Source organism: Castor canadensis, chromosome 11, assembly GCF_047511655.1.
Source record: "Castor canadensis chromosome 11, mCasCan1.hap1v2, whole genome shotgun sequence".
Classification (NCBI taxonomy): domain Eukaryota; kingdom Metazoa; phylum Chordata; class Mammalia; order Rodentia; family Castoridae; genus Castor; species Castor canadensis.
In genome coordinates this window covers 83024406-83040948 of record NC_133396.1, presented here as the reverse complement: position 1 = coordinate 83040948, position 16543 = coordinate 83024406, and the positions used below count along the sequence as shown (strand labels likewise).

At 36.6% G+C, this 16543-nt stretch overlaps 1 protein-coding gene across 18 annotated transcripts in view; it reads right to left on the bottom strand.

The window, feature by feature from the left end:
- Positions 1-16543, bottom strand: part of Acbd6 (acyl-CoA binding domain containing 6) — a 178469-nt gene that overhangs the window by 117018 nt on the left and 44908 nt on the right. The window lies entirely within an intron of this gene.

Here is a 16543-nt window from a genome sequence, read left to right as displayed (position 1 = left end):
TTAATACATCTATCTTTCAAATACATGCTCTACTAGTAGGATACTAGTAGAAACGTTGAAACGTAGTTGATATTCAAGCAATGCTGAAAATGAGAAAACTGGGTACCAAAGAAAAGAGAAAGAGAGTCAGGATCAAGTATGGGTGTTAAGTACAGCTTCTGTTAAAATACAAAAAAACTGACTCAAGCTGGGCAAAGTGGCAAAAGCCTGGAATCCCAGCTACTCAGGAAGAGGACATGGGGAGAATCACATTTGGAGGCCAAACCGGGCAAAAAGTTAGTGAGATTCCATCTCCACCAATAAGCTTCGTGTAGTGGCATACACCTATCTTCTCAGCTACAGAGAAAAGCACAGATAGGAAGATCTTAGTCTAGGATGGGTGGAGGGAATGGAATGCCCTATTAAAAAAATAACACAAAAAGTGGTGGATATGTGACTCAAGCCAAAGAGCACCTGCCTACCAAGTGTGGGTCCTGAGTTCAAACCCCAGTACTGCCAAAGAAAAACAACAAAACAAAAGCAAAAACCTGACTCCTAGAAGGCAACATGAGAAAGCCTAGATGACCATAGATTTGATAATGATTTTTTAGATACAACACTAAAAGCGTGATTCATGAAAAAAAACTGATTACCTGGTCATCAATAAAATTAAATTCTGCTCTGTCAAAGACATTGTTTAGATGATGATATGATAAGCCACAAACTGGAAGAAAATATTTACAAAACACCTCCTAAAGTACTGATATTCAAAGACGGATATTCGAAATTCTTAAAAGTCCACAATAAGAGAATAAATTACCCGACTAAAAAAATGAGTAAAATATCTGAACAGACTCCTTATCAAAGAAGACACACAGATGGCAAGTAAACAAATGAAAAGATGCTCAACATCACTGAACTTGCATTAGGGAAATGCAGATTAAAACAATGAGAAACTACTACATGCCTATTAAAATGGCAATAATTCAATAAATCCTTCAACAGATAAATGGATTTAAAATGGTACATCTTTGGATCCTCCATATATGGGACCAGGTCATCTGTGAGCAGTAGACAATTTTTATTTCTGCCTTTCTAATTTGGATGCTATTTGTTTCTTTTGCTTGTCTAATGCCCTAGGTGGTGAAATCAAGCACCCGTCTTATAGCTGATCTTAGGGGAAACCTTTTCATTTGCCATACAGTGTGATTCCATCTCTGGGTTTTTCATAAATGCTCATTATAAGGAAGCTTCACTTTCATTTTTGAAAGCTATCTTAACTGGGTATAGAGTTACAGTTTGCTAGTCTTTTCCTTCGAATGCCAATCTATTGACTTCTAACTTCTGAAAAGAACCCTGGCATAGTTCTACCTTTGTTCCTCTGCATGTTTTTAGTCTGGTGCTTTTCAGTTTTTCTCTTTTTCACTGATCTTCAACAATTCGATGATGATGTGTATTTGCTGTAGTCTTCAGGTTCACTGAGCTTCATGGATCTGTAGAATGATCACAGTGATTCCCAACAAGGGGTGACTTTAGCGCCCCCAATCACCCCCACCTCCAGGGTATTTGGCAATATCTGGGGTAGTGTTGTCATAGCAGGTAGTGCCACTGGTATCACTATGTAGTGAACAGAGACCACACTTGCTGCTAAATGTCCTACAATGCACAAGATAGCTATCTACACACTGAATTTTCTAGTCCAAAATATCCTTGGTTAAAGATTGAAAATTTCTGGCTTATAGTTTTTAGCAAATGTTTAGAATTTTAGCTATTTTTTCTATCTTCTTTCTTTCTGTTACTTCAATGATGTGTATACTACACAGCTCCATATTTTCCCAGAGCTGACTGGGTTCTCTTCATTTCTTGATTTTTTTTTAATGTTCTGTGACAAAAGATTATATCTTAGGTATAAATAATACTTAAAGATAATCTGCTATTACCATACTTCATCAGAATAAAGCTGCCAAAGATACATTAGTTATCATTTCCATTCATTTCATCTATCAGAAAGGGTAAACTCTCGCTACTGTACCCTCTTGATTTCCACTCTGATGAAATGTCTCTCACATAGGCTTAGAACTTTTCTTCATTTCTCTCAACTCAAAATCCATTAAATTATTTTCATGTTGCATCAGCAGTTAAAGAAAGAGACTCCAATTTTGCAATCAATAGGACAAAACTTGCCAATTCTTAATATTGCTTAGGGTACATATTATGTGAGACACTGAAATGCTCCTCCCTCTGAAGAGAAAGGATAAGTGACTGGACAAATGTCTACCATGTGCTTCAGCAGGCATCTGAGCTGGGGGTCAAGACTAAATCCTTTATGACACTTTCTTTTATATCTGAAAAAGTATCTATTACAAAATTATCAGGTTATTATATGCAAAGAGGAGGGATTTTGTTGTTGCTGTTTGGTTTGGGTGTTTTGCTTATACAAGCTCCATTTTTTTTAAATTCTTTCCTACTGGCTTGTTTATTTTGCTTGTAAATCTAACTATAGGATTTTGCTTATAGGATTTTGTGAAAATTAAACTCCCTGTCTCACTTTCCTGATTTGTAAAAATGGGAATACTACTACCTATGTCATATAATCATTCTAAGGGTTTTAAATATATGTGTAAATAGAATAGTGTCTGGCACGAGTCGACATTATATAAGTCAGCTAAGATAATAATTATTACCCAAAATATGACCATTTCTCTAAAGCAAAATGCCTCAACAAAACAAATACAAGATGTTTTGATGTAGAGACTTAAAATACTGAGCCATGAGTTTTTTATTTTTATCTAACAGTTCTACACTTCTGATTCTCTTTATAAAACAACAGATAATCCCAAAACCAACCAAAAAACTTAACCTACCACAGAAAATGAAAATAAGTTTAAGGAATATCTTCTATGTCTAAATTATCCAATTTCAATTGGATAAAGCTAGCTAGCATTATCACTTCTAAAAATATATACAGCACTATCAATTCTCTATAGCTAGGATTATTACCATATTTCATTTAAGACACTGACAATTATAAAAAGTATGATTATTTTATGCAATGTTAAGAAAAACACTGACAAATATAGCATCAATTTTAACACACTGACATTTCAAAAATATTAAATCCTCAATAAATTTTCATCTTAGATCTCATTAAATACATCTCCATTTTATAGATCAGAAGCTTGAAGATGGGTAAAGTATCCATCTTCAGTTGTACAGCAAGCAGTATAACTAGGACTCAAATCAAGAACCTCTCTATCCAAAGTTTGTGCTCTTTCTCTTAAAGTATACTACCTATCTATGCTTCTTTGGAAACTATTACTTTACACTGATAGTATCCTCAATAAAAATTATGTCCTATTTCTTAAGTGTACTCTCTAAAAGCACTTCATTTGTTTAAAGAGAAAAGTTTAAAATAAACATATAACACTTTAAGTTATATATAATTTGGTTAATAGCTTAATAGTGTAGTTCTAAACCATTAAAAAATTTTTTACTAATAATCCTTTAAAAATAATCAACTATTGGTGTTTTTTCCTGAAACATGAATGGTTCTTCATTTCTACCCAGGAAAATAAGATTACTGATCTCATTCAATCTACTATATGTCATTACATAAACTTTACCATGAAAATACTGTTAATTGCCAAGTGGTACAATTTACAAATTTTCTCAAGAAACGAAAATCCTCATGGAGGAGTCCAAGATGGCGGCTAGAGGGAGGAAGCAGAAAGCATGCCTCCTAAAGTGAAATCTTGGAGAGAAGCTGGAGACACACCTTGCAGGCAAGGCCACCAAGAAGAGGCAAAACTTTGACCCCTCCACACCTCCAGCCTGTGCGGAGCATCTCCATTTCACGTTGAATGGAGAAATCAGGAGGGCCCCCTGGCCACCAGATACCCATGCCCAGATGGCTTGGGAAGACGTGGACAAAGTGAGCTAAGCGGTACACGGTACTCCCACAGACAACCCTGGGCCAGAACAGCACAGCACCCTGGACAGACCAACTCCCAACCAGGGAAAAAAGAGAAACTGAGTAATAAGCAATAAGAACAATAAAGACACGTAGCAAAGAGGTTGGGGCGCCCTGGGCACTGAAGGTGGGGAGGGGAATCCCTCAAAGAACTGTAAATAAATAAGCCAATCCTGACCAGAGAGGGTGGGAGCGGCTGTGCGCCCAGCAACCAGGAGCAGGAAAGCTTGTGAGAGTGGCAGTGGGAGGAAAACTCCACAGGAGAGGGCGGAAGACCCACTTCCCACATGAGCTGTAAACAAACATGTAGGCCTGAGAAAGTGGGTGCAGTGTCACCTCCCCCAGTGTGCTTGGAAAGAAGAAAGCTTGTAGCAGTGGCATTGTGCACAGAGCTCTGAGTAAACAAAGCCTGGGGGGGGGGGGCAGGTGAGTGCTAAGCTCACCCCAGATATCTGCATAAATAACACCTCCAGCAACAGCAGGCTGAGAGCAGCCTGCAGGCGAGCCACAGCTGCAGATAGCCATTCACAGACCTGTCTCCAGACTCGTTTTTTTTCTCTCCCTACCTTTGATGAGAAAACAACCAAACTACACCTGCATGCTGAAAAACTTCTTGAAACTGTATTGCATTTGAACTTGGGACACTTTGTGGGGTTTTTTTTGTTTGTTTTGTTTTGTGCGGTTTTGTTCTATTTTATATTTCCCCTTTGATGAGACAACTAAAGAACAACATCTGAGGCATCATCTCCAGGAATGGAGGCTGAGGGAAAACAACAAAATTATTAAGACTGAAACTTCACTACATTGAACTTGGAGGTATTTTTTTTTAATTTTATTTTTTATATATGTTTTTTCTTTCATTTACTTATTTTTTATTTTCATTCTTATCTTTATTACTTTTATTTTTATTTTCAATCCTCGCTCTGTCTCTCTAATGCCTTTTCAGCTTACACTTGATTAGTACACTGTCTCTCCCTGTTTATATCTTTGAAACTTTTCTTTCTTTTTGTTTTGTTTTTCTACTTATTTGTTTTTTCCTTTACCCTTAACTTCTTTGCTTTCCATCCTCTCTCACCTTTCCATTCTAAATATCACTAGTGCTATTATTACAAGCCAGAAAATATTTAATTGCACACAGTACAGGGACAATAATGACACCAAGGGCAATGATGGGAAGAGAGAAAAAACAGGGAAACCAGTTTCTCCACAGCAAAAAATTAGTACAGGAACCAGAGGAAAATGAAGAAAACAGATACTCAGATCCAGACTCCAACAAAATGAAGATAAACTATGCCAAAGAACCGAATGAAGCCCACAAGAATAATTAAAAAGAAGACATACTACAAGTACTCAATGAGAATTATATAGATACTGGATAAGGTCAACCAAAATGTACAGGAGACACTCAAGAAATTCCAAGACAACAAAAATACAGAATTTGAAAAAGCAAAAGAAGAAATAAAGGAAACCATAGAGGCACTGTATAAACACCAAAGTGGAACGGAGAACACAATTAATAACCAGATAAATGAACTCAGGACAAAAAATACACAACATTAAAGAGGAAACGACCCAGGATATGGAAGACCTCAGAAAAAAGAATGAAACAGAATTGCAAAACAAAACAGAAGGCCAATCCAGCAGAATGGAACAAACAGAAGACAGACTCTCAGAACTCGAAGATGAAATGGCAATTAAAGGAAAAACCAAAGAACTATTAATTAAACAACTCAAGACCTGTGAAAAGAAAATACAAGAACTCACCAACTCCATCAAAAGCCTAAACCTGAGAATCATGGACATCGAAGAAGAAAAAGAGGTGCAAGCAAAGGGAATGCGAAATATATTCAACAAAATAATAACAGAAAATTTCCCAATTCTAGAGAAAGACATTCCCATACAGATACAAGAGGCCTCCAGAACACCAAACAGACCAGATCAAAATAGAACTACCCCAGGACATATCATCATTAAAACAACAGGTTCAGAAACTAGGGAAAGAATATTGAAGGCTGAAAGAGAGAAAAAATAAATAACATACAAAGGTAAACCCATCAAAATCACAGCAGACTTGTCAACAGAAACATTAAAAGCAAGAAGAGCGTGGGGTGAGAACTTACGGGCACTGAATGAAAATAACTTCAACCCCAGGATACTCTACCCAGCAAAACTATCATTCAAAATAGATGGAGCAATAAAAGTCTTCCATGATAAGCAGAAACTAAAACAATATGTGACCACAAAGCCACCACTACAAAAGATCCTTCAAGGGATTCTGCACACAGAAAGTGAAACCCAACATAACCATCAAAGGGCAGGCAGCACCAAACTACAGGAAAAGAAAAAGCAAGAAAGTAGAGAGTAACCTCAACTTAGGTACACAATCAAACCTTCAAACAACTAAGACAACTAAATAACAGGAATCACCACATACCTATCAGTACTAACACTTAATGTTAATCGACTTAATTCACCCATCAAAAGCACTGTTTGACGAAATGGATTAAAAAGGAAGATCCAACAATTTGTTGCTTACAGGAGACCCGTCTCACCGACAGAAATAAGCACAGGCTTAGGATGAAAGGCTGGAAGAAGATTTACCAAGCCAATAGCCCCCTAAAACAGGCATGAGTAGCAATACTTATCTCTGACAAAGCAGACTTCAAACCTACATTGATCAAACGAGATAAAGAAGGACATTCCATACTAATAAAAGGGGAAATACACCAAAAGGAAATAATAATTATCAACCTATGAAAATGAAAACATAACCTACAGGAACCTATGGGACACAGCAAAGGCAGTCCTGAGAGGAAAGTTTATAGCCATGAGTGCATACATTAAAAACACTGAAAGATCCCAAATCCATGACCTAATGATACATCTCAAACTCCTAGAAAAACAAGAACAAGCAAATCCCAAAACAAATAGAAGGAGAGAAATAATAAAAATAAGAGCTGAAATCAACGAAATAGAAACCAAAAAAACCATACAAGAATTAATGAAACAAAAAGTTGGTTCTTTGAAAAAATAAACAAGATTGACAGACCCCTCACAAACTTGACTAAAATGAGGGGAGAAAAAACCCAAATTAATAGAATCAGGAATGCAAAAGGGGAGATAACAACAAACACCATCAAAGTCCAAGAAATCATGAGATACTACTTCAAGAACCTATATTCAAATAAATTCGAAAATCTTAAAGAAATGCACAGATTTCTAGATACATATGACCATCCAAAAAATGTACCAAGAGGATATTAATCACCTGAATATCTATAACACAAAATAAAATTGAAGCAGCAATCAAGAGTCTCCCCAAAAAGAAAAGTCCAGGACCTGATGGATTCTCTGCTGAATTCTATCAGACCTTTAAAGAAGAACTGATACCAACCCTCCTTAAACTGTTCCACGAAATAGAAAGGGAAGGAAAACTGCCAAACACATTTTATGAAGCCAGTATTACACTTATCCCAAAACCAGGCAAAGACACCTTCAAAAAGGAGAACTATAGGCCAATCTCCTTAATGAACATTGACGCAAAAATTCTCAAGAAAATAATGGCAAACTGAATTCAACAACACATCAAAAAGATCATTCACCACAACCAAGTAGGCTTCATCCCAGGAATGCAGGGGTGGTTCAACATACAAAAATCAATAAAGGTAATAAGCCATATTAACAGAAGCAAAGATAAAAACCACTTGATCATCTCAATAGATGCAGAAAAAGCCTTTGATAAGATCCAACATCATTTCATGATAAAAGCTCTAAGAAAACTAGGAATAGAAGGAAAGTACCTCAACATTATAAAACTACGAATGACTAATCTACAGCCAGCATTATACTTAAGGGAGAAAAACTGAAACCATTCCCTTAAAATCAGGAACTAGACAAGGATGCCCACTATCTCCATTCCTATTCAACATAGTACTGGAATTCCTAGCCAGAGCAATTAGGCAAGAAGAAGGAATAAAAGGAATACAAATAGGTAAAGAAACTGTCAAAATATCCCTATTTGCAGACGACATGATCCTATACCTTAAAGACCCAAAAAACTCTACTCAGAAGCTTCTAGACATCATCAATAGCTATAGCAAGGTAGCAGGATATAAAATCAACATAAAAAATCATTAGCATTTCTATACACTAATAATGAGCAAACGGAAAAAGAATGTATGAAAACAATTCCATTTACAATAGCCTCAAAAAAAATCAAATACCTAGGTGTAAACCTAACAAAAGATGTGAAAGACCTCTACAAGGAAAACTATACACTTCTGAAGAAAGAGATTGAGGAAGACTATAGAAAGTGGAGAGATCTCCCATGCTCATGGATTGATAGAATCAACATAGTAAAAATGTCTATACTCCCAAAAGTAATCTACATGTTTAATGCAATTCCCATCAAAATTCCAATGACATTCATTAAAGAGATTGAAAAATCTACCATTAAATTTATACGGAAACACAAGAGGCCACAAATAGCCAAGGCAATACTCAGTCAAAAGAAACGCTGGAGGTATCAAGATACCTGACTTCAAACTATATTACAAAGCAATAACAATAAAAACAGCATGGTACTGGCACAAAAACAGACATGAAGACCAGTGGAACAGAATAGAGGACCCAGATATGAAGCCACTCAACTATAACCAACCTGTCTTTGACAAAGGCACTAAAATTATACGATGGAGAAAAGACAGCCCCTTCAACAAAAACTGCTGGGAAAACTGGTTAGCAGTCTGCAAAAAACTGAAACTAAATCCATGTATATCACCCTATACCAATATTAACTCAAAATGGATCAAGAATCTTAATATCAGACAACAAACTCTAAAGTTGATACAGGAAAGAGTAGGAAGTACTGTGGAGCTAGTAGATATAGGTAAGAACTTTCTCAATGGAACCCCAGCAGCACAGCAACTAAGACATAGCATAGATAAATGGGACTTCATAAAACTAAAAAGCTTCTGCTCAACAAAAAAATGGTCTCTAAACTGAAGAGAACACCCACAGAGTCGGAGAAAATATTTGCCAGCTACACATCAGACAAAGGACTGATAACCAGAATATATAGGGAACTTAGAAAACTAAATTCTCCCAAAATTAATGAACCAATAAAGAAATGGGCAAGTGAACTGAACAGAACTTTCTCAAAAGAAGAAATTCAAATGGCCAGAAAACACATGAGAAAATGCTCACCATCTCTAGCAATAAAGGAAATGCAAATTAAAACCACGCTAAGATTCCACCTCACCCCTGTTAGAATAGCCATCATCAGCAACACTACCAACAACAGGTGTTGGCGAGGATGCGGGGAAAAAGGAACCCTCCTACACTGTTGGTGGGAATGTAGACTAGTACAACCACTCTGGAACAAAATTTGGAGGCTACTTAAAAAAGCTAAACATTGATCTACCCTTTGATCCAGCAATACCACTCTTGGGTATATACCCGAAAGATTGTGACACAGGTTACTCCAGAGGCATGTGCACACCCATGTTTATTGCAGCACTATTCACAATAGCCAAGCTATGGAAACAGCCAAGATGCCCCACTACTGACAAATGGATCGAGAAAATGTGGTATCTATACACAATGGAATTTTATGCAGCCAGGAAGAAGAACAAAATATTATCATTCGCTGGTAAATGGATGGAATTGGAGAACATCATTCTGAGTGTGGTTAGCCTAGCCCAAAAGACCAAAAATCGTATGTTCTCCCTCTTATGCGGACGTTAGATCAAGGGCAAACACAACAAGGGGATTGGACTTTGATCACATGATGAAGAGAGAGCACACAAGGAAGGTATGAGGATTGGTAAGACACCTAAAAAACTAGCTAGCATTTTTTGCCCTCAACTCAGAGAAACTAAAGTAGATACTTTAAAGCAACTGAGGCCAACAGGAGAAGGGGACTAGGAACTAGAGAAAAGGTTAGATCAAGAAGAATTAACCTAGAAGGTAACACACATGCACAGGAAATCAATGCGAGTCAACTCCCTGTATAGCTATCCTTATCTCAACTAGGAAAAACACTTGGTTCTTCCTGTTATTGCTTATACTCTCTCTTCAACAAAATTAGAGATAAGGGCAGAATAGTTTTTTTTCTGCTGGGTAGTGAGTGGTAAGGGGGGTAAGGGGGGTAAGGGAGGGAGTGGGGGGGCAGGTAAGGGAGAGGGCAAGGGGAAGTGGGGAGAAATGTCCCAAACATTGTATGCACATATGAATAAAATAAAAATTAAAAAAAAAATACATGATTTGCAGAGTGCAAGGGCTCACATCTGTAATCCTAGCTCTTGGGAGGCATAAATCAGGAAAATCACAGTGCCAGGCCAGCCTGGCCAAAAAAGTTCAAGAAATCCCATCTCAGCCAACAAAAGCTGGGCATAGAAGCAAGCACCTATGGTCCAGCTACTCAGCAAGTGTAAATAGTTAGGACTGTTCCAGGTCAGCCTGAGCATAAACACAAGAACTTATCTCAAAAGTAACCAAAGCAAAAAGGGATGGGGAGTATGGCTCAAGTGGTACAGCACCTGCCTAACAAGTATGAGGCCCTGAGTTCAAACCCTAGTACTGCTACTCCTTCCCCCTCCCACAAAACAAATGCATTATTTTATGAAAGATACAGGGATTGATAAGGCAAGACAAGTTTAATATACATATGATGTGGGGCTATCCAATGTCTTCTGAATACTATCCCAACATTTAATAGGTTCCCCATTGTAAACTCTTAACTTTTCAAAAAAGAATTCTCAAAATTCTCAGACTCTCTTGCAGCTATGATGCACACAGACTCTTTATCAGGATTCCAACTAAATGCACAAAAAAGCTACTTGGATATAGAATGGAGCAACATATCACTGACCCACAATTCACATTCTTTGTTGATTTCTGGTGGTACTAGGGCTTGAACTTAGGGCCTTGCTCTTATTAGGCAAGTGGTCTACCACATAAGCCACACCCTTTTAGTTTGTTTTTGAGATAGGGTCTTGGGCTAACTTTGCTCAGGGTGGGCTTGGACTTCAATCCTCCCACCTCTGCCTTCAAGGTAGCAGGGATTATAGGTGTGAACCACCACACCTGCCTAACTTTTTCATTTAGTTTAGTAAAAAGAACTGATTCATATCTTTTTTGTGTGTCATTCTTGACAGATTTTAGTATCAAGCTTATTCTGGCCTTGTCAAAAGAACTTGGAAATGTTCCTTCTTTTCTATTTTTTTCTGAAGAGTTTATGTAAGATTGATGTTATTTCTTCCTTAAATAATTAAAAGAATGTACCAGTGAAGCCATCTGGACCAGAAGTTGTCTCTGCAGTAAAGTTTTTAATTAAAAACTTGATTTCTTCAATAGTTATGGGATTACTCAGATTTCCCAGTCTTACTCTGTTAGTTTTGGCAATCTATATTGTTTTTGAGAAATTTGTCAATTTCTTCTAAATAATCAATTTGGTTGGCTAAAGTAATTCATAAGATTTACTTATTAATTTTTGATTCCTCAAAGTACATAACAACAGTCTTTTTTTTTTTTTCCTCTTCTTTCTTAGTCTTTGAAAAGGTAATTTTACTTATCTTTTCAAAGAACCAACTTTTGGCTTTGCTGATTTTTTTCTAGTCCACATTTGTTTTCTATTTCATTGGCTTTTTTTCTCATCTTTTTTTTAATTCACTTTTAGTTCTTCCTTGACTTCTTGAAATGGAAGCATACTGTATTATGTCCTCCTTTGTTTTGAACTCAGGGCCTCACACTTGCTAGGTTAGCTAGGCAGGTATTCTACCATTTAAGCCACTCTGCCAGCCCTGCTCTGCATGAAGTTTCATTGAGATAGGGTCTCCCAGAAGTATCTGCCTCAGGCTGGCTTCCTGATTTCTGCCACCTTAGTAGCTAGGATTTACAGGCATGTGCCACCAGCACCCAACTTATAATGTTCTCTTGAGAATTCCAAACCATTCAAGAGGAATACTTATTCCTAAGTATTCAGAAATATTCTTAATTTTTAGTGGATCCATTGGCTTCCCCTGTGCGGGTAGGGGACAGGGAGAGTGGAAGGGAGAGGGAGAGAGAGAGGGAGAGCAAGAGGGGAAGGGGGGGTTGTGTCATCAAACACTGAATGACATTGTTCACAGAAATAGAAAAAAAAAATCCTAAAATTCATACAGAAGCACAAAAAACTCAATAGCCAAAGCAATCCTGAGCAAAATGAGCAATGCTGGAGGTATCAGAATACCTGGATTCAAATTTCAAACTGTACTACAGATCCATCGTAACAAAAATGGCATGGCACGTGCACAAAAACAGACACATACACATCAGTGGAACAGAAGATCCATAAATAAGTCCAATCAGGTAGTGCCATGTAATTCTTGACAAAGGAGACAAAACCTACACTGGAAAATACTCAGTCTCTTTAATAAGTGATGCTTAGAAAACCAGATATTCACATGCAGAAGACAGAAATTGGATCCCTGTACAAAAATCAACTCAAAATGGATCAAAGCCCTTAACTTGAAACTTTGAAACTACTAGGGGAAAACAATGGAAGATCTATGCACAGCCAAGGACTTTCTGAATAGGACTCCAACAGCTCAGGAAATAAGAGCAAGAATTGACAAATGAATTGTATCAAATTAAAAAGCTTCTGAACAGCAAAAACAGAGTGAAGAAATAGTCTACAGAATGGGAGAAAAATCTCTGCCAACTATTCATTCAATGGGGAATTCCCAGGATAGATGAAGAATTCAAAAAATTAACAACCAAAATAACAATCCAATCATAAATGGGCAGATGAGTTGAACTGATACTTTTCAAATGAAGAAGTACAAATGGCCAGTCAATATATGAAAAAAATGCTCAAGGCCCTTAACTATCAGGGATATGCAAATCGAAACCACACTGAGATTCCACCTCACTCCAGTCAGAATGGTGAACCTCAAGAAAATAATTAACAAATGCTGGTGAAGATGAGGGGAGGGAGGGGAAAGGAACTATTACTCATTTCTGATGGAAATGTAAATTGGTTCAGACACTATGGAAATCATTATGAAGGTTCCTCAAACAACTAAAAATAGAACTCCCATATGATCCAGTCACACCACTTCTGGGTATATACCCAAAAGAATCAAAGTCAGCTTACAACAGCTGCACACCCATGCCTATCACAGCACTATTCACAAAAGCCTAGGTACCCATCAGTGGATGAAATGGATAGAGAAAATGTGGTAAATATATACAATGGAGTTTTACTCAACATTAAGAATGAACGTGTGTCACTGGCTGGAAAATTAATGGAACTGGAGATCATCATATAAGTGAAATAAGCCAGTCCCACAAAGATAAGTATCATGTTTTCTTTCATTTGTGGAAGTTAGGAGGAAAACAAAAACAAAAGAAATCATGAAAACACAGGGAGGGCTACTAGGGAGGTGGAAGGGAAAATGAAAAGGGGAAGGAAAGCCAAGAAGAGGATAAGAAAGAGCAATGAGGGGTGAATATGATCAAAGTACATTGTATGCATGTCTGAAAATGTCATAATGAAACCCCATACTATGTACAATATATACCAATTAAAAAACTGCATGAGTTACCACACATATACAATCACCCAAAAGGCAGAGATATCAAGAAATTTTATGTTTCACAAATGCAGATGTAAAAAAAGGAAATCTCTTCATTTATTGAGGAAATTTCATGTTTTTACATATGTGCACAATTCAATATGGAGAAGGGCTCCACCTCTTTAATCCTAGCTATTTGGGAGGTAGAAAGGGAGGACTGCCATTTAAGGACAGCCCAGGCAAGCGAGGCCCCATCTCAACCAATAAGCCAGGTGTGTCGGTGCACCCAACTATGCTGGAAGTGTAAGTAGGAAGACTGCTGTCTGAGGATGGCCCTGCATAAACACGCAAGACCCTACCTGAAAAATAACTAAAACAAAAAGAGGCTGGGGCATGCTACAGCATTTGCCTAGCAAGTATAAGGCTTTGAGTTCAAATCCCAGTACTGCCAAAAAGTGCACTTTCATAGTCTTATTTGCAAAAAATGCATAAAGTGAGTAAAAATTCTTGTCTTTATACAATTTATATTTCCAGTATTGGAAATGATGTGTATATAAAATATATTGTATAGAAATTATAAAAATAATGCAGACAACTTAAATGAGGGGAAAAATACTAACAAACAAAAAAACTAAAAAGAAAATTCAGCATATGAAAAGTGAAAAGTGAGATTCACCTTTTTTTGTAAGAGATTACAGACAAGTGCATGGAGGTAGTCCATAAGAGCTGGCAAACTTCCACAATCACTAACTCTGCATTTTAATTCTTGCACTGCAATGAATAGCTGCTTCCTCCCCATAACCCTCTTTTAGGGCATGGTTCTCCTTGAGGAATATATCTTCATTTACTTTCCTTATGGTGCTGCTCTTTCTCACATTCTATGATTCAACACAACACGATCACTTTCTATTAACTTTTCTTATATTCTCTTCTATGCCGTGCTTCTGTGTTATTTTTTGGTATACAGAAATATACTCTACTTGTACTAATATACAAAAAAAATTGGCATAAGCAATACTGTTAAGCAAACAATATGTTAGGTGTCTTCCTTTAAACCAATCAGTAACATCAATGGCTTCTCTGGACAGATGAGGTTTTAATTTATTTAAAAACTCCTGGAATTTAAAGCCAGAAGGAACACCAGTGCATGAATGGACAAACAAAATGTAGTATTCCCATACAACAGAAAACTATTCAGCCATAAATGGAATAAAATACTAGGCCATGCAACAACCAAGAAGACTTTTAAATACAGAATAACAAAAGAACCCTGTCACAGAAGACCATATATTCTATTAGTTCCCTTGAAATGTCCAGAATAGGATAATCTATTCAAACAGAAAGTAGATTAGTATTTACTTAGGGCTGGGGGAAATGAGATGGAAACTGATAGCTAAAGAGTATGAAGTTCTTTTGAAAGTGTTCTAAAATGGATTGTGATGACCGTTGTACCACTTTGTGACTATGCTAACAAAAATCCATGATATATTACTTAAATGAATGAACTATATGATAAGTGAATTATAGCACCCAAAAGAAGTGAAAGTTCAGATATAGCAGATGAAAGGTTAGAAAATCTATACCCTAACTAGCCTATAAGCTAGTCATTAGCACGACAATTAGTAAGCATAATGATAATCCTGGAGGTTAGAAGAATGAAAAAATTTAGTAAACTAAATTTAAAGAAACTAAAAAACTTATAACCACATTAGAAAGAATTTTCACCTACAAATGAAAAAAAAATAGGTATCGAGAAGGGTAGATATGGTTAGTGAAAATTTCTCTTGTGCAGTATACTGTCATGCACAGAATAACGTTTCTGTCAATGATGGGCCATATATACAAGATGACATCATCTAGAATCACAAATGCCTTAGTCTGTATGAGGATTCTCTATGATGTTCATACAATGACAAATCACTGAACAATGGATTTCTTATAATGTATCCCTATTGTTAAGCAACAGATGACTGTAAATTTTTTTTCCAGATCTGAGTGAAGGAGGCATCACTGTAATAGGCAATCCCCAATCTGGAGTCCTATCACTACAACCACAAAATTTAATTACTTCTAGGTTATATACTACATGTATACCTTTAAAAAGGTAATATGATCTTAGAATTGCATTTCTTGAACTACGGCCAATATGGCAGGAATCTATAAAGAAAATATATTCATAATTAATTCTTCAGAAATAGAATTATAATCAATGAACCGTCAAATCTTTGTTGTTATTCTTATTATTACTGTCAGACTTATGTGGTCTTACAAGAAGTAAACAAGGCAATGTAATTTTATAGCTTTAACTTTTCAAAGGTTTATAAGCAAAAGTTTCAGGAACTCTCTTCATTTCTAAATCTGTATCAAGGCATGGCACAACTGCCCCCAGAGAAAGAAACTTGAGCAGACAGTAATTGTACTTGACAGCAGCAATTACATGCAAGGTTGGAGATTAGAAGGCCATTAATGTGTGTGCAGTAATTGCTCTGGTTTTTCTGTTACTACTGAAGGTCAGCTGGCAGAGAATCCTTAGAAAACTTCACCTAGGATGCAGCTGGTCCAGAAACTCCACTCTTAAGAAAGTGCATGAAAAGTGTCAATGCACTGGTTATGGGCACAGCAGGCACACAGAACATTCCTTTGATGAAGGACTGATAAACTATCAAGTAGGAAATACTGTGCAATTCTAAAAGATATTTCCAACTTTCAATTAACTGAAGGGGGTACGGGGAAGGTGGAAAAACAATGTATACACATGTAAGTAAATGTAAAAACGACAAAAGGAGAAAGAAAAAAGTTAACTGGAGTATCAGAAAAACTCAAGCAATGAGTGTGTCTAAATGTTGATCTTCAATAAGAAGCAAAAAGAAAATTGTATTTCATAATACTACACTATAACAAAAGCTTACTCAGTATTCAAATATACTAAATAAGGAAACTGGAAACCTAAAAACATCAGTAAGACAGTAGAAACACAAACTTTTCCTAGAAACAGTAATAGGAAGAGAGCAGACTAAACATATATCTATGGCTCCCA